We start from the raw sequence: 18,743 nt of genomic DNA on the forward strand, positions 1-18,743 counted from the left end.
CAGATTTACTCCAAAACCTCTGTTGGCCCTCGATTACCTCTGCCTGTATCCAAGGATTTCCAGGTACCAGGGCTATATATAAGTCTAACACATTGCCAGACCACATCTTAAACTGTAATGCGTATTGCCTGTTGCTTTCTTACTGTCTGTCCCTCTGTCCTTAACCTCAGCGGTTTGCCTCCTGGAATACACTCCAAATCCTAGAATCATGGAGATGGCAGGGAGCTGCAGAGGCCAGCAACAGAAAAAAAAGAAAAAAACATAAATTAAGCTCACTTCCCAACACAAGCGATGGAACAGACTCTCACCTGGGACTCTAAAATTCCCCCACTGAAGTGTTCGAAGTGATTCAATTCTGCCCTTCTTTTAATCCTTGGACCAAGCTGAGCACTGGTCAGTGTTCTCAGAGAAGCATCTTTCTTTCTTCAAACTTGAACGTTTCTGAAAGGAAGAGGAGAAAAACAAGGCAGTAAATCACTTGGAAGTGAGCTCCCCTGGGGCCTCCTCCATTCTTCCTCCCCTTCAGTGCAAATCTGAGTCCACCCCTACCCCTCTCCTCTCCCCCTGGTCTGGAGAGCTCCCATTGGCTCTGCACACAAAAGAGCCCAATAAGAAACTACAGAAACTAGGCATCAGAGGGGTCATAGCTCTGATTTCAAATATGCTGCTCAACTGGCACACAGTAGCGGCTGATTTTGACTTCATGGTCCATACCAAACAACCTGCCTGTGATCACAAGCTGCTTGGAAATGAGAGAGCTGCTGTGAGTGCTCTCTGGAATCGGTGGGATGCCCTGTGGATGGAAGGGGGCAACCATCATTGTTATCTCCACTGTTTCCTCTGTGTCTATCATTCCCTCCAGGCCTCAGTCCAGTCCTTGAGGGAAGCTAGAGGGGAATCTGGCAGGCCAGGAGCTCTCTGAGACCTGGACATTTGTTGACTGAAAAATGAGCTATTTCTGGATACACTCTTTAAGGCGAGAGGTAGAGTGGCAAGAAGGGAGACTTCTGGGACAGGCATTTAGTGTAGCAGTTTAAAACACGAGGGATGCCTGCATCCCATATGGAAGTGCCTGCCTTGGAGTCCCAGTTCCACTTCCTATTCCAGTTTCCTGCTAATGCAGACCATTGGAGGCAGAAAGTAATCATTCAAGTAGTTGGGTCCCTGTCCACCTATGTGGGAGACTTGGATGGAATTCTGGGCTCTTAGCTTTAGCTGTTGTGGACATTTGGAGGGTGAATTAGTGGATAAAGACATCCATCTCCATCTCCATCTCCATCTCTATCTTCAACTCCATTTCTATGTCTTTCTGCTTCTCAAATAATTAAAAAAAAAAAAAAAGCTGGGGCCAGCATATGGTGTAGCAGGTTAAGTTGCCACTTGCAATGCCAGCATCCCACATCAGAGTGGCAGTTCAAGTACCAGCTGCTCCTCTCCTGATCCAGGTTACTGCTAATGCACTGGGAAGTGCTTGGATATCTAACACCCATGCAGGAGACCCAGAAGGAGTTCCTGGCTCTGGGCTTCAGCCTGGTCCTGATCCGGCTGTTGTGGCCATCTGGGGAATATACCAGCACATGGAAGATATCTCTTTCTCTATCTCTGTCCCTCTCTTTCACTCTCTCTCCTCCTCTTCCTCTTCTCTTTCAAATAAGTAAATAAATATTTCGTTTAAAAAATAAAATAAAGAAGCCAGACTTCTGTTCAATATGACTGACTGGCCAGGTGTGTTTATCTCCTCTCCCTCCCAGACTACCCCAGAATAATGACAACAAAGAAATAAAAAAATATATATTCATCCTCAAGGTTAAGAGAGGACACAAAGCATGAGAAGGCAGATAAGAATGGGTGAAAGATTTCAGCAGAAATATTAGGAGACAAAATATTACTTCAACACAAATAGGGAGTGGACAGGGCTGATGTTTTGGTTATAAAGCTGTCGGTATCATTTAATCTTTTAAAGAAGATATACAGAGTATTTAACAAAAATATTATTGTCATTGCCTTTTTTTTTTTTTTTAAGAAAGAAGAAAGGGCACTTGCAAGGAGCTGAACAAATTCCACCATTGCCCTCTAGTTCTGACAATGCCTAGCTCCATGATTAAATTCTAGAGGCAGCTCTGGGATCCTTAGAAAAACAAACTGTGCTTGGGAATGAGGCAAAGCTTGCCGCAATGTCCCCCCTCTCATCTCCTAATTGTATGAGCCTCAGTTTCCTCGCCTTGCAAAAGAGAATACTGCCTGTTTGCCAGGACCTACAAGAGGATTAAATGAAATAAGTAAGGCAGTAACAGGTCTCAGCCAATATGATTTTTCTCTGCTGCTGCATTTGCTCCCCGCCAGTCCCATCTTTAGGCAAGGACCTGGCACAGGTACCAGTGTTCCCTTAATAAACACCTGGGAAGCTCAGAATTGTGCCAGCATGCAGAGAGGATGTGAAGCATCTCATTTCTGTTGATTGGATTGGGAGCCAGGCCAAGTGTGGACTCATCCCTTGAGAAGCTGTGCCCCACTGAGGGACAGAGAAGGGAGGGTATAATGAGAGGTACCTTGGCCAAGCAGCACCCCTCCCTCTCCACTGTGGGGACTTTCTCTGAATGTGGTCTCATGCTCAGCCTCTACCTGGACTGGCCTGCTGTTCAATAATCTTGTGGTTCTGAGAGAGACAAAGAGAGTGATTTCCACTCCTTTGAGTGGCTCTGGACTGGCCAGGGAAGGCTCCTCTGCACACTAATTTCTCTGCACTGTGCAACTCTCATAAAGGTCAGGAGAGCTGGTTGCTGCCCCTGGACATGTACGGCCGCAACCACACCGCAGTTCCTACAGCTCAAATCCCTGCTTAGTCCAAGCTAAGCTGAGGCCTAAATGGTAGCTAGGGGCCCTGTAGAGTGATCCCAGTTGAGGAAGGAAGGGGAAATGCGCACACAAACACAGGAGGTCAGCGTTGATCTTGTGGAACTCCTGGCCCCAGGAGCAAGACCCTCCAGGGTTTAGGGCTTTCTGAGACAGATTCAGACCAATGCCCTGGTTCCATCCCACAGGAGACTTGAGCATCATCCTTTCATTTATCATTCAGCAAATATGTATTGGGCACCTGCTATTCAAGGGACACAATCCCTGCCCTTTTGAAACTTACTGCCTCCTTTTGTCTTTCTTTTCCTACCCCAGCCCTTTGTTTAAACTTTCACTTATGTACCCTCCTGCTGAGTGACTACCTCCTTCCTCCCAGCTCCCAGCCCAACCCCACTCCATCCCGTAGCCTCTGCACGCTCTGATCCCGTCATCCTCCTGCTTAAGACATAGTTCACGGTTTCCTAATATTTATTGAGTCCAGAAACTTTAACCACTCATCCAACATGCATGGATTGTGTATCTCCTGTGTACCAGGTTCTGTGACAGGAGCTTCTGCTTCCACCGTGCTTATGCTCCAGGGGGAGAGACAATGAACAGGAAAATAAAGTATGTTCACTGATGGTTAAGTTCTAAGAAGAACAACAGAGGCTGGCGCTGCAGCTCACTAGGCTAATCCTCCGCCTGCGGTGCTGGCACCCAGGGTTCTAGTCTAGCATGGGAGACCAGGAGGAAGCACCTGGCTCCTGGCTCCTGATCGGCGCAGCGTGCCAGCCATGGCAGCCATTTGGGGGGTGAACCAAAAGAAGGAAGACCTTTCTCTCTCTCTCTCTCACTAACTCTGCCTGTCAAAAAAAATAAAAATAAAAAATAAAAAAGAAGAACAAAAGAACAACTAAAGAGGTTAGAAAGGAGTGGGCCTGGAGTAAAATTTTAGATAGACTAAATTTAATTTCAGATAGACTAATTTTAATTTTAGTTTAGGGAGATGAGAAATTAAGACCTAAGAATGTGATGGAGGGAGCCATGTAGACATCAGGGCAAAGGTCACTATAGAAAGAGAGCCTGGTAAGTGAAAAGGCCCCGTGGTAGGAGAATGCATGTCCCATTAAGGACAGACAGGGAAGTCAGTGTGGCTGGGCAGAGAGGTGTGTGAACAAGGGGAGAGTGGTGAGGTGGGGGAGCTGGGAAGTAGACTTTTCCTCTGAGAGTAGTAGGGACTACTGCAGGCTTCTTGGCAGGGGAGTGACATGACGTTATCTTGCAGGATCATACTAGCGGCTGTTTAAAAAGGGAGCAAAGGGTCAGGCAGGGAGACCAATTTGAAGGCCCTAGCTTACTTTTCCAAACACTTTCCATTCCATTACTTTTCAACCATAATAAATTTGTCTTCCTTGCACAGGCTTTGCACCTGCTGATGTACTATCCTTGAGGAAGTTGCCACCAATATTATATTAACTAGAATATATACTGTTTATTAAAATCAGTAACTCTATTCAAACATTTTGTGTGCATGCTAGAACTTCATTAACAGACATTATCTCATTGAATGTTCACATTCTTGTCTTTGTTAATTGGGAAAGCTGAGACTTTTTATAAGTTGTAACCAGCTGGAAGACCCTTGGGACCAACTCTGAGGTGTAGAACAACTGAGGATCCTTTGGTCTTTGAAGGTCTTCAGTCATGTGCCCCTCTGAGCATTTCTTCTAAGAAGTCTTCACAAAGGAAGAAGGGAGTGTTTAAAATGACCTTTAAAAGATCAATATAAGTTTTATGGATAGAAAAATGGAATCAAAAACATTTCAGGCAAAGAGAATAGCCTTGTAATGGTTCAGAGATACCTTGTGGCAATTTGCTGCAGCATCACAATTGAGAGGAAGAATTAGCCTGAAACATATCTAGAAGGCCTTGAAGGTCATGTCAAAGAGCTGGATTAAAAAGATGATGATAAAGAATACTATTGTTTAGGCTGAGCAAGGTAAGAATGTCTACAAGGGGTGTAGACTGTCACTACCTGGACAGCATACCTTCTTTTTAAAGGAAGAAGACACCAAGCGCTGCCTAATGGTCACCATGCAGAAATACAAGCTCATTTTTGCCAGAATTTATATTTGAAGTATTTGTATAAAATCTAACATTTTTTACACGTTTGCAACAAATCTGAAATTTTTTAGAAATCACATGAGCCGTATGAAATACTCACAGGAGCTGCTATTTGGGGACTTCTGCTCTGGAGTATAGTGAAGCTCCAGCCAAAAAGACAGGAGCTACATCTTGCTTGCTGCTGTGTTGCAAGGACCTAGCACAAGGTAGGGATTCAATACATATTTGTTAAATGCATGTGTATGGGTTATTAATAGCATTCTGATGTTACACTTGAGGAAACTGAAGCTCATGGAGCATAATCTCCTGGATTGCATGGGAAGTGGCCACACTCAGGTTCAAGTCCAAATCTCTGAACTCCAAAATAGACAAGTTGATCTGCAAGAGAGATGAAACAGGAGCAGAAAGAGTGTTCTATCAGGTTCTTGTGCCATCCCCTTCCCTGGATGATCTTCCAAACATCCTGTGCATGGCTCTACTGGTTATAAATCCTCTGGGAAACTTCTGATTCCATTGATCTGGGATAGCTTTTCCCCTCTTATTTTGTTTACACCTAGGAAATCAGAGATGAGGCAGCCCACACACCACCTGTGCCTCCCCAGCACAGGAACACCTGCATAATGTTCAGCTGCTAGTGATAGCAGTTTTTCCGGGGCCTTTCCAATCCAAAGAAGGCCCCAGCAGGCCTACGCTGGCCAGGTGCCTTGCCAGCCAGATCCCTTGGGGTAGTCAGAAAGCTGCAGAGCTCTCTCTGCTCCAGTTCATTATTTACAAAACATTGTTGCAAAGCTGAGCATGTTGGCTGAAAAAATAAAAATGGAGGGAGCTAGGAAAACAGTAGATCTAGGGGAGGGGCATTTGAGGAGGTTTAATACCAGCCTTAGAGGCTTCTGAAACAAGAGTCAAGGTTTCCACTTCGAAATAACCCATTGAAATAAAATCAATCCTTCCTTCCTCCTTTCCTTTCTCTCTTCCACCCTTCCTCTGGGCAGTCAGTCAACAAGCATTTACTAGAGAGACTCGGTGCTCCACATACTCCATAACTGGCAGGCAATGATTTCAGTGATGCCCATAAGCTGAGTGTATCACACGTTATTCATAAATTCACGCACTTCTGATTTAAGAAAGGACAGGAAGGAACTGTAGTTCACGGGGGAAATCTGTTGTTTTTATTCCTCACTACAGTTCAAAGAGTAACTTACCAGTATTAACTTTTCTGGAATCTTCCCAGAATTTTGCCCTTGGAAGGAAAAGTGGCTGCCCAGGAATCGCCTACACAGCACTGCCAGCTCGTCAGCCAGGGTCCTCCTGGACACTAGCATTTGCTGCACATAGTTTTATTTGCAAGTATACCAGGGGATTTTTTTTAAATTAAATTTTTAAAAGAGTCTTATCCAAGGTCCCACAGCTGGTGAATAGTGAGTAGGGAGCTGACGCCACCCGATGTGTCTGACTCCATGCCTCTTCCATGAGGTCATGAAAGGGAACCGAAGGATTGACGCTTTGGAATGTTAATCTTGCCCAGAGGCCCGAAGTAGTATCCCAGGATGTGAATATGTGTGACCATCTGCCTGTCCTGGGGGCTGTGAAGAAGGTGACATGCTTTGTCCTTGACCCTGACCAAGCCCAGGGGCTGAATCTGAGTTTTAGGGGGCCTGGGAACCTCTCTAACGCACCATGTCTGGAGGCCCCAGGAGTTTCGCTCTGGCTCAGAGCAGGCACTGCAAGCTCCCAGATACTGTTCTGTGCTGTGGCAAGTACCAGCTTGTCTTCCCTTCCCCACCCAGCCAGGGAAACCAGCAGCATTGCTGGTTCAGGCCCAGACCCGTCCTGGCAGCCAGGATTCCACTGCCTGGGCAGGAAGCTGATCTCAGCAGAGCGACCACTGCTCTCTGGTTTTTGTCACAGAGGAATGTCCATTCCAGCAGTTCAGCGTGATGGGGGTGGGTGGCCACAGGCTTCTCGTTAAGCTAGAGTGGTGGGAGGAGGTAAGGGTTCAGAGAAGGGGAGACGGAGAGCAGGGTTGGGACGCATTAGGGAGCCTGTTGTTGAGGCTGTTTCATTCCTAAATGCCAAGGCAAAAGGAGCTGCGCAGGGCGGGCCGTCTGTCCAGTGGCCCAGCCCTGAGTCCCTGCCCCTACAGAGAGCTGGAAGGACTTTCTCACATGCCCAGGTGAGGGTGGGAAAGAGGCTGGGCCTGGGCAGGAGAATTCTTGTTCCTCGTGCCCCTGGGGGAACACGCCCCAGCTTGCTGACCTCTCAGGTCTGAGTCTGTCAGGTAGGAAGCTGGGCTCTGACTGTGTCTGTGCGTGTGTCTGTGCGTGTGTCTATGTGTGTGTCTGTGTGTGTGCACATCTGTGTGTGTCTGCATATATGTCTGTGTGTTTGGAGTGGGGGTCAGGTCGGGGTAGGGATACCAGATTTAGCAAATAAAAATCTGGGACACCCATGTTTTGGGTATTCATGAGTTTGTTTGTCTGAAATTCAAATGTCATGAGGTCTCTGATTTTATCTGACAACCCCCCCCCCCCCAATACAGAGAGTCAGGGCTCAAGGGCACTGGACTGAGGCCGACACTCTATTCCCTTGCCTCACCAGTTTCTGCAAGGCAAAGTCCAGTTTCCAGACACGTCTCCATGCCTTGACCCGCTCCTCACCTTGAAGCAAGAGAATTCCTTCACAGGTCACCACCACAAGGGGCCCAGCCAGCATAGCTGGGGGCCCCCCGGCCCCACTTCAGTTCTCAAACACCAGAGACTTTCATGTCAACCATTAATGCTCCGCCCTGGAGCCCCTTTGAAGATGAAAAGCTCCCAGAGAAGAGAAGTGCTCTGTTGTAATTAACATAATTATGAGCGATTTTTCTCATAGTCCCATAGAAATCTGGGGAGCTCACTTGAAGAAAGATCTCCCTGAGTCTCCCAAGAGAGGGCCACCACTCCTATCCCAACCTTGGCCCCAGTTCCTGTTCCAACCTCCTCCTGACTAAGCCTTCATTGAGGTTTTGCCTGTACCTTTTCAGATGAATTTTCAGCAAGACAAGACACCCAGCTCTTCACTACAGTACTCACCTTCTCCTAGAACATGTCCCTGTCTATATTCCTAGGTTGAAAACACCTGGTGAGTGGTGACACCTGAAGCTACCTTTTTTTTAATAGACAACTTTTATTTAATAAGTATAACTTTCATTAGTACAACTTTTGGATTATAGAGGTTCTTCCTTCATACTTGCCCTCCTACCTCCAAACCATCCCACCTCCTACTCCCTCTCCCATCCCATTCTTCATTAAGATTATATAGTATAATAAAGTATAAAGTACTGTTTGAAGACTAGTTTTACCATTGATTCTCATAGTAAAACACCTTAAGGACAGAGGTTCTACAGGGGGAGCAAGTGCACAATGACTCCTGTTGTTGATTTAACAATTGACACTCTTACTTATGATGTCAGTGATCACCCAAGGCTCTTGTCATGAGCTACCAAGGCTATGGAAGCCTCTTGAGTCCACAAACTCTGACATTATTTAGACCAGGCCATAATCAAAGTGGAAGTTCTCTCCTCCCTTCAGAGAAAGGTACCTCCTTCTTTGATGGCCCCTTCTTTCCCCTGGGATCTCACTCACAGAGATCTTTAATGTAGGTCATTTTTGCCACAGTATCTTGGCTTTCCATGCCTGAAATGTGAAGCTACCATTTCAACACTAGCTTTGGATCCAAATGCAAGGGAAACTCACTGCTGCAGTCTCACTTCTCAGCCTAAGTAACCAGATTACTGGGAGCAAACTCTTTCTGGATTCTGAGAGTTAGGCTGCAACTACGCAAAACGACCATGCAGGAGAACACAGAGGTATTTATTTGGCCACCTACAGTAACCAGGATCTGGCCACCCGCAGTAACCAAGAGAGCTAAAGGTCATGCCCAGCGGCCCTGTACAGAGTCTGTTGTCTTAATTATTTCCTGAAGTGCATCCTTCTGCTTTTCCACAAGGAGGTGATAAACTCTGCCTTGGGAAGAACCATGGTGTTTCATTCCCTCAGGGCCTAGCATGGTAGAGATGCTCAGTACAATTAGGATGGGCCAAATTAATCAATCCATGATTGGCCAGAAAGTATCTCTGTCTCTCTCTGGACTCTCAGGGTTCTCAGTAGGCAAGGTCAAGGGGTGCCTAGCTTCCCCACAACGGGATCAGCATCTGGCCTGTTACAGGACAATCAAACTTGCAGAAATGTGCTATGTAGCTACTGTTGGCAGTGGGAAATCTCTCCCCACACTGGCCAGAAAGCTCAAGAGGCCGGCGCCGCGGCTCACTAGGCTAATCCTCCGCCTGCGGTGCTGGCACCCCAGGTTCTAGTCCCGGTTGGGGCACCGGATTCTGTCCCGGTTGCTCCTCTTCCAGTCCAGCTCTCTGCTGTGTCCCGGGAAGGCAGTAGAGGATGGCCCAGGTCCTCGGGCCCTGCACCTGCATGGGAGACCAGGAGGAAGCACCTGGCTCCTGGCTTTGGATCGGTGCAGCGTGCCGGCCACAATGCGCCGGCCATAGTGGCCACTTGGGGGGTGAACCAACGGAAAAAGGAAGACCTTTCTCTCTGTCTCTCTCTCTCTCTCACTGTCTAACTCTGCCTGTTAAAAAAAATAAAAAAAGAAAAAAAAAGAAAGCTCAAGAAGCTTAGACTAGGGCCAGTGTTGTGGTATAGTGGGTTAAACCACTACTTATGGTGCCAGCATCCCGTATCAGAGCACCAGTTCAAGCCAGAACTGCTCTGCTTCCCATACAAATCCCTGCTAATGAGCCTGGGAAAGCTGTGGAAGATGTACTCAAGTACTTGGGCCCCTGCTATACATGTGGGAGACCCAGATGGAATTCCAGTCTCCTGGCTTTGGCTTGGCCCAGCCCTGGCCAATCTCTCTCTCTCTCTCTCTCTCACTCTCTCACTTACTCTTTCTCTCTCCCTCTCTGTCAGTGTGCCTTTCAACTAAATAAAATAACATTTTTATAAAGAATTTTAGACTGTAGACTCTGATATGAACATGAATTTATAAAATTTCCCCACCAGTCACAATATATCTTATTATATATATTCTTATTTGAAAGGCAGAGTTACAGAGAGACAGAAGGAGAAAGAGAGAGAGAGATCTTCCATATGCTTGTTCACTCCCCCCAAATAACCACAATGACTTGGGCTGGGCCAGGCCAAAGCCAGGAGCTTCTTCTGGGTCTCCCATGTGGGTATCAGGGGCCCAGGGACTTGGACCATCTTCTGCTGCTTTTCCCAGACCATTAGCAGAGAGCTGAACCAGAAGTGGAACAGCCGGGACACGAACTGGTGCCCATATGGGATGCTAGCTCCACAGGTGGAGATTTTACTCTCTGTGCCACAGCACTGGCCCCAATGTTCTTTATGTTGGTCCTTTCCTAGATTCTCTAAGAAAATCACCTATGCACAAGCAGACTTGAATCCATATGCACGAAGTCACCTGGGAGCAGCAGAGCCAACTCCTCTGCTATTTCATTCAGTTTAACTTCCTAGAGCTTACAAGGCAAAGGGTGATAAACACCAGCAGTCCTAGCACAGACTGAGCATTACTGAACTAGCCTCTTTGAGATTCAGACCCCCAGAACATGTCAGATGAACTAGGAGTGCCCTGACGTTGACAGCATTACAATGAGGTCCCTGAAATGAGCGTCATGGCAAGAGAAGGAGACTTTGGACTGGTGACCTGGAGCCAAAAGCCCATCAGAGGGGAGAATAGGCTCTGGGAATGATGTGAGGTTGACACCGAAGCCTCCTCCCAACCCAACCACCTTGACACTATGGAAGACCTGGGGAAATGGTTGTGCAGGTGTGGACTGAAGAGTCTACACCCCCCAAGAGCTGCACTATTGGGTCCTAGCTCTAGTATGGCAGGCCTGAGGCTGAGTATGACGAGCTAGGGGCAGCTGCAGATGGAAGAGTGGAGGAGGAGTTCTGTTCCCACCCCTGGAGCACACACAGAGCTCAGCAGTGACTGCTCAAGATAAGGGTGGGCATCTTTGACAGACTTGGCCAGAGCAGGGAAGAATGGGCTTCTGGATAATCCCATAGAAGCTTAGAAGCTGGATAATCTCATAGAAGGCATTGGGATTTCTCTTGATTTTAAGAAACTCGGTCCTCTTTAATTAAAGGTTAGACCACAGGGCAACTCTTAAGAGTGATTATTCTTCAGGGCTGATCTTGTGGTGCGGTGGGTTAAGCCACAGCTTGCAAGCTGGCATCCCATACTGGAGCACTGATTCAAGTTCCTGCTGCTCTGTTTCCAATCCAGCTCCCTGCTAATGTACCTGGGAAAACAGCAGAGGTTGGCCCAAGTACTTGGATCCCTGCCACTGATGGCTGGCTCAGCCAGCTGTTGAAGTCATTTGGGGTTCTTTCCTCTTTCCCTGTCACTTGAACCTTCAAATAAATATATAATTCTTTAAAAAAGAACAATTACTCTTCAAATTAACATACTCCACATAGCAAATAAACTTTAACCATCTTTTCTTAGAGAAAAAGCTAGTGTCTTCATTTAAATCAGGAATATACAATTCTTTGGATTTCTTATGTTTTAATTATTTTTCAAGGTCTTTAGGTTCCTGGGTATATTTGTGTTATTGAAAAATTTTTTTTCCTGGATCCCAGTGGACAATGCTTAACTCTTACCCACATTGCCCTCATTTCTCTTTTCTAAAACCTGCCCTGTCCCAAATATATTCACTATCATCCAACTTTACCCATCAAAGGAACTTTGGTTACATCTACTTTTAGACTGGAGAACAAAAGTATCCATTTATTTGGCTCCAAAATCCCTAGGAATGCCTTCAGACCACCCTAGAGGAGCTATAAGTTTACAGAATAAAGGTAGCACTCCAGTGTGCGCAACACACTGAAATACAACAGTTTTGCAGTCTGCCTTTGTGTGATCTCCAATGCAAGCATTTATAATAAACTCATGGAAAAGATACTTTTCAGTATATGTTTTATTTAGAAAGTTTTAAATTCTGACCAGAATGAATGCATGGAGAATAAACAAGGAGAAATAAAATGGCAGCACACACAAAAAAGATAGAAAACCTTGTTCATGAAAAATGCATGGCTGTTAAAGTAAACAGGAGAAAAGCTGATGTTTGGGGGGGGAGGGTGGGCTTTACTATGTGAAGAAGAAAAGCTGTCTCCTAAAGCAGAGGCAAATCACCACCCAAAGAAAAAGCCTAAATCTTCGCCGACTTCTACACCAGGTGCAGGTGGCTCGGCAGTTAAGGCTGGCATGTCAGGGCTACTGCGGGAAGTGATTTGATAACTGTCCAAACTGGCAGAACATTGATCTGGGCTAATAAGGAATTACAGACCCCATTTTATCCAAGATTGCAACTCTTAAATTTTTTAAAGGTAAGATCACAATCTGTATCCTAAAGATTTTTTTCACTGTTTCCTTCAAAAGAAAAAAAATCTCATAAATCATCACATAGATTGATTGATGACACTCAGAGAAGAGCCACAATTCCCTTAGGCAAGACTACACGTAAAAGATGAATCAGGGGAAAGTGCATCACACCACATAAGTCAGGCCATCCCAGGCTGGATTAATCACTCCCTCCTCTCTGTTCTCTCAGCACATGGCTCATAATTTCATTAAGGGGTTTATGGTATCACCACGTTGGGGAAAAATCATCAGCTTCTATGACTGCTCTCTCTGTCTGGACTGTGAGCTCCCTGAGGCCAGGGACTTTACTTTCACATAAATTCCACTGGCACTCAATGTATGCCCAAAGGCGCATAATCAATGGCACTGGGCCAAGAAGCACCAGGTCCTGTACTACGCTCTGCAGCACACATGAAGTGAGGCTGAGGTCTGAATTAGGATTCACCTGAATCCAGTATTCTCCGTGTTAACCCCTTTCCTGAGGAGGATCCGTCAGTGAATGGGAGATAACACCAGCCTCCCTCCTCCTCCAACGGCTGCTCCTTCTTCATCACCTTCCTGTTTCTTCCTCATCTCCTAAGCTTCTCACATTTGCAGGGCATAGGGCTCCATTCTTGGGCTTCTCTGTGCATGGTCATTCAAGTGCTGACCACTCCCAGATGTGCACAAGCATCCGGCATCCTGGAGCTTTCCCTTGTACTCCAGATGCGCATGCCTGACAACCTCCTGCACCTTTCCACTGGGATATCTGACGGGAATCGCAAGCTTGGCATGTGAATTGAATCATCTTGGGTAGATGGATGCAGGGCTTCTGATCCCACAGAGAAAAAGGGAGAACACAGGTGTTAACAGCCATGGGGAGCAAGACTTCCAAGTTACCCACATGAGCCCATCAAGCTGTAAGCAAAGCCACACTGGGACCAGCAGGGAGAGCATGGCCATCACTCATCAGTGTTTGTTTATTGGTAAAGGAGATTCAGTGTAGCCTCAAATGTTGATGGTTTCATTCAGGAGAGACTTGAGGTCTTGTTTTCAAGGAATGTTGGTAAGTAGGAGGAAGCTTTTGGTAAAAATATGGAAAATTCTCCTAAGACTTAGTGAGCAGCACCAGTAACAAACACAGTGCACAAGGAAGACCTTGGAAAGGAAGACGTAATAGCCTTGTCACCCATGCAGACATCACTGTGACTGCACTAGAGCCCAAATCTAATCATGTAACCGCCTGCCTTGGGATCTTTCAATGGAACCTCAACTCCTTAGCAAGGTACATAGTCCTGTCAAGGACTGGTTCCTCCTCCATCTGCCCCTCGTCCCAGCAACAGGGACCTCTTACAGTTCCCCAAACACATCTCTGGATCTTTCTGAAGGCCTAGAATGTTCTTTCCCTATGGCTCACCCTGGAAACCCTGACTCGGCCCATCCTCTGTGAAGGCACCCAGGACTCCCTCCCCCGCTCCATGGCAGAATGAATCTCCATAACCTCTGGGTTCCTGTAATTCTTTGTTCATCCTTTAGCCCATGGCGTTGTAGGTATTTTGTAAACACTTTGGGAACAATCTTCAAAGGAAAGATCTGAGGTTTGAACTATTTAAATCCTTGATGCTTTGTGTCATGCTTGGAACACAGTAACAGCTTGGTAAGTGTTTGATAAATGAGCCCATGTATACACGCTGAGCCCTTGTAGAAAATATGAACAACAGGGTGTCGTGTAACTACAATTACACCAATATTCCACTAGAGGGAGAAGTATAAACTATCCCCTCCGACACAGCCTTTCAGGCTTGTTCTCAACCAGATTAATATAATCTTAAAAAATGCTTTCAGTATTAGGCCAGACCTAATGTAAATCAACTCCTGATAAGCCTAAGGACATCTGTTTATTAAAGGTCATGCTATTCCAGGATATGGGTTTAACAGGCACTTGTTATGAGAACAGATCAATAGAAAGGTAGCGACACTATTTTACATTTCTGAGTGATAATATTTTACATGTCTGCCTTGCATAGAGTGCATTGTAAAGCTTTTATTTTCTCAGACATAATCTCATTTTCTGAAATCTGCTCCGCCTAGCAAGCTTATTGCTCCACATACAATAAATGCCATGGAATCTGATGACTACACAGCTTTCTAATTTCCTGTTGTCCTATAACCCTCATATCCTGTCCTGAACCACACACATACATGTTGCTCATGAAGTCAGCAGAAACAACCCACACAGCCTCGGATGGAGAATGTAGATCAATTCTGAGTTCAGTGAGTTGTTTGACAAATGCTCAGCCTGAAAGCAGATTTCCCAGCTTGGGTAAACACTGTCCTTGCTGCCTGAGCCAGCACTGGCCAGTCTGGCATTGACCACGGTGATTGTAATTGTGTATTTATTATCTATACCCAGACAAGACTGTGAACTCCTAGCTTCAGCTGTTGGTATAGCACCTGGCACATGCTAAGTTTCAGTAAATTTTTCGAATGAATAAGCTAATTTCTTCTTCTTCTTTTTTTTTTTTGAATAAGCTAATTTCATCATTTTAGAAGTGTGTTGAGAGGCTCATATCTGCCAGCAGTCTTAGGGACATGCAAGGGGCTGGCACTGTGACACAGTGTGTTGGGCCATCAACTATGGTGTGGGTGACCCATATGGGCACCAGTTTAAGTCCTGGCTGCTCTACTTCCAATCCAACTCCTTGCTGGTGGTCAGGGAAGGTAGTGGAAAATGGCCCAAGCGCTTGGGCCCCTGTACCCATGTGAGAGACCTGGAAGAAGTTCCTGGCTTTGGATTGGCTCAGCTCCAGCAGTTGCAGCCATTTAGGGAGTGAACCAGCGGATGGAAGATTTCTCTGTCTCTCCCTCTCTCTGTCTGTGGCTGTGCCTCTCAAATATATAAAAAAAAAAAAAAAAGGAGAAGCAAGATTGTTCTGGGTGTGTACTGAGACGCATGCATTTATGTGTAGTGAAAAAGCTGGTCTTGCATGTGGGAAACTGATTTAATACCTAGAAAAACATATGTGCACATGCACACACAGACACACCCGCACACCCCTCCCCCAGACTCTTCCCAAGCCAGAAGCTAAAGTGTCTGAACTTTCACCATTAGAGAGTCACAATTTTGGACTGCACATGGCTCTCTCTCCATCAATCTGGGAATCATATGATTTTATTATCACATAAATTCCACATAAATTTCAAATCCCAATCCCTAGTACCTGAGATAATACCCTTAAGCTGTGCTCCTCCCAGCTCTGTTGAGAATCACAGAAGGTAAGCCCCCTGCTTACCTTCTGTAACTGTGAGTCTGTATGTTTCTGTGTGAGTGTGTGTGTGCACATCTGCTCCTAGTGGTCTTATGTATCAGACAGTGGTTTGTTTACTTGTCTTCTCACATGTACAGTTATATATCAAAATAGCTTTCCAATTATAATTGTATAATTGTATATATACACTCCAATATCTGCAAGGCATTAAAACATTAATTTGTATAATTGTGTAAATTTATAATGATACTAAAAATAAAAACAAAAATCTGGGGATAGGCCACGTGGCTTAACACGTTAGGCTGTATCCCATATCAAAGTGCCTAGACTGAGTCCTAGGTATGCTTCCATTCCACCTTCCTGTTAATGAGCTTGGGAAGGCCCCAGATTATTACTTAAGTACTTGAGTCCTTGTCACCCATGTGGGAGACCTGGATGGAGTTCCTGGCTGCTGGCCTAGGCCTGACCCAGCCATGGCTGTTGCAGGCATTTGTTATTCTGCCTTTCAAAAAAATACATATTTTTAAAACAGCACATTTAAGTTCTGTCAAACCATATACACAATATTTGCAAGCCATCTGGGGAGCGGACCAGTGCATGGAAGATCCATCTCTCTCTCTCCCTCCTCCCTCTCTTCCCTTCTCTCTTTCGCTCTCTCTTTCCTTTCCCTGTTACTTTTCTTTTCTTTTTTCTTTTTCTTTTTCTTTTTTTTTTTGACAGGCAGAGTGGACAGTGAGAGAGAGATACAGAGAGAAAGGTCTTCCTTTTCCATTGGTTCACCCTCCAATGGCTGCTGCGGCCGGCGTGCCTATCCAAAGGCAGGAGCCAGGTGCTTATCCTGGTCTCCCATGCGGTGCAGGGCCCAGGCACTTGGGCCATCCTCCACTGCACTTCTGGGCCATAGCAGAGAGCTGGCCTGGAAGGGGGGCAACCTGGACAGAATCTGGCGCCCCGACCGGGACTAGAACCCTGTGTGCCGGCGCCGCAAGGCGGAGGATTAGCCTACTGAGCCGCGGCACTGGCCTACTTTGCTTTTCAAATAGATAAATCTTTTTTAAAAAAAGAAAAAAAAAAAAACCCTTGAGCTGGCTCCGTGACTCACTTGGTTAATCCTCTGCCTGCGGTGCTGGCACCCCATATGGGCGCCGGGTTCTAGTCCTGGTTGCTCCTCTTCCAGTCCAGCTCTCTGCTGTGGCCCGGGAAGGCAGTGGAGGATGGCCCAAGTGTTTGGGCGCCTGCACCCTCATGGGAGACCAGGAAGAAGCACCTGGCTCCTGGCTTCGGGTCGGCACAGTGCTGGCCGTAGCGGCCATTTGGGAAGTGAACCAGCGGAAGGAAGACCTTTCTCTCTGTCTCTCTCTCTCACTGTCTATAACTCTACCTGTCAAATAAAAAAAAAAAAAAAAAAAACCTTGATCACCATTAGATGATTTAGTGATCTACCTGGGTATATTGAAAGTGGTAGATGAAGGGGAAGAATCAATCATTTATTCTTTCCTCTGTAAAGTGTACCCTTGGGGACCACAGTTTAGGTAGGAGAGAAGCTAGTCGACACATAAGTGAAGAAGAAGTGACAGAATTAGGACGCACGCATGCATGAATGAATACACACACGCTGAGCATCAATAGCTGGTAACATCGCCAGAAGAAAAGCACCTAGACAACAGATGCCTTCTGCAGGAAGAGGGAAATCCCGATGCAACAAAATTCTAGGTCCAATAACCAAGGCAGGAAAGACACAGAGAACAGAAGAATGCATTAGGGGCCGGTGCTGTGGCTCAGTAGGTCAATCCTGTGCCTGCAGTGCTGGCATCCCATATGGGTGCCAGTTCTAGTTCTGGCTGCTCCACTTCTATCCAGCTCTCTGCTATGGCCTGGGAAAGCAGTGGAAGATGGCCCAAATCCTTGGGCCCCTGCACCCACATGGGAGACTGGAAGAAGCTCCTGGCTATGTATCGGCTCTGTTCTGGCTGTTGCGGCCATTTGGGGAATGAACCAGTGGAAGGAAGACCTTTCTATCTCTCCCACTCACTGTCTGTAACTCTCTCTCTCAAATAAATAAAATCTTTAAAAAAATAAAGACTACATTAAACCAATAAAGTGTCAATTTCCTATGACATTTAAAAGAACGAGATATTGGACACTGGATATGTGATAAAGTTATTTCTTTTTTAGGTGGAATATGTTTTTTTTAAAAGAACCTTTATTTTAAAATTATTTATTTATTTGAGAGGCAAAGACAAGAACAGAGGAGAGGGAGACTTCTACCTGCTGTTCACTTTCCCAATGCACACAATACCTGGGGCTGGGCCAGGCCAAAGCAAGGAGCCAGGAACTCAATCACAGTCTCCCACTTGGGTGGCAGGGACCCCGCCACCTGAACCATCTCTACTGCTTCCCAGGGTGAACATTAGCAGGAAGCTAGGACTGAGAGCAGAGCTGCTTCTCCACTACAGGATCCAGGTGCCCCAAGCAGCAATCTAACTGCGAGACCAAATTCCTGCCTCACACCTTTATGTTTTAGAAATGCATAGTTAATTATTTACAGAGGAAAAAAAGTCTGATACCTGGGACTTACTACCAAATGACTGCAGAGTCGGGGTAGGGGCAGTGGGTGGATGATACATAGAACAAGATGGTCTCGACTTGGTAATGCTGAAGCTGAGTAATCAGTAGCTAGGAGTTCATTATGCCATTTTGTCTACTTTTTGTATACTACACTTGAAATTTTCCATAGAAAAGATTTTTCTTTGAAATTACCAACAGCTTCCTGAATATTCTTGTATTCTTGTCCTACGGGATGGCCATCCCTCTCCACTCTGAGATCATCATCCCAGAGAGTCTTCAGAAATTACACATGCCCTGGGAAGAGGAACTTATTCATTTATTGACATCCCTTTGTAAATGTAGAAAATTGCTTCCTGGATCACACTTAACTCTGAAAATACAGAGTGCTTATTAGGAAAGGGAAAATAAAGCCTTGAGGATGGGGAAGAAGGGGCTGAGGGAGGTCAGAAAAAAGGGGAGGGAGAAATTGCGTCTACATTACAATTCTCCAAGAGCCTCCATTTGTTGGCATATATAGCTTCTTCATGCTGTTGT

At 45.9% G+C, this 18,743-nt stretch overlaps 1 protein-coding gene across 2 annotated transcripts in view; it reads right to left on the minus strand.

Annotated features, from left to right (window-relative positions):
* IRF6 (interferon regulatory factor 6) overlaps positions 1-18,743 on the minus strand; it is a 47,760-nt gene that overhangs the window by 27,419 nt on the left and 1,598 nt on the right. Inside the window, exons 1-2 of one of the 2 annotated variants that reach the window (XM_089312120.1) lie at positions 5,054-5,144; positions 309-441 (exon numbers count right to left, since the gene is read on the minus strand). The gene's annotated coding sequence lies outside the window, so the exon portion shown is untranslated. Of the gene's footprint in view, positions 1-308; positions 442-5,053; positions 5,145-18,743 lie in introns of those variants that run through there. The other variant, XM_008268456.5, reaches the window with a different exon arrangement.

This window comes from Oryctolagus cuniculus, chromosome 13 (assembly GCF_051225735.1).
Source record: "Oryctolagus cuniculus isolate XC-2025 breed Fujian yellow rabbit chromosome 13, ASM5122573v1, whole genome shotgun sequence".
Lineage (NCBI taxonomy): Eukaryota > Metazoa > Chordata > Mammalia > Lagomorpha > Leporidae > Oryctolagus > Oryctolagus cuniculus.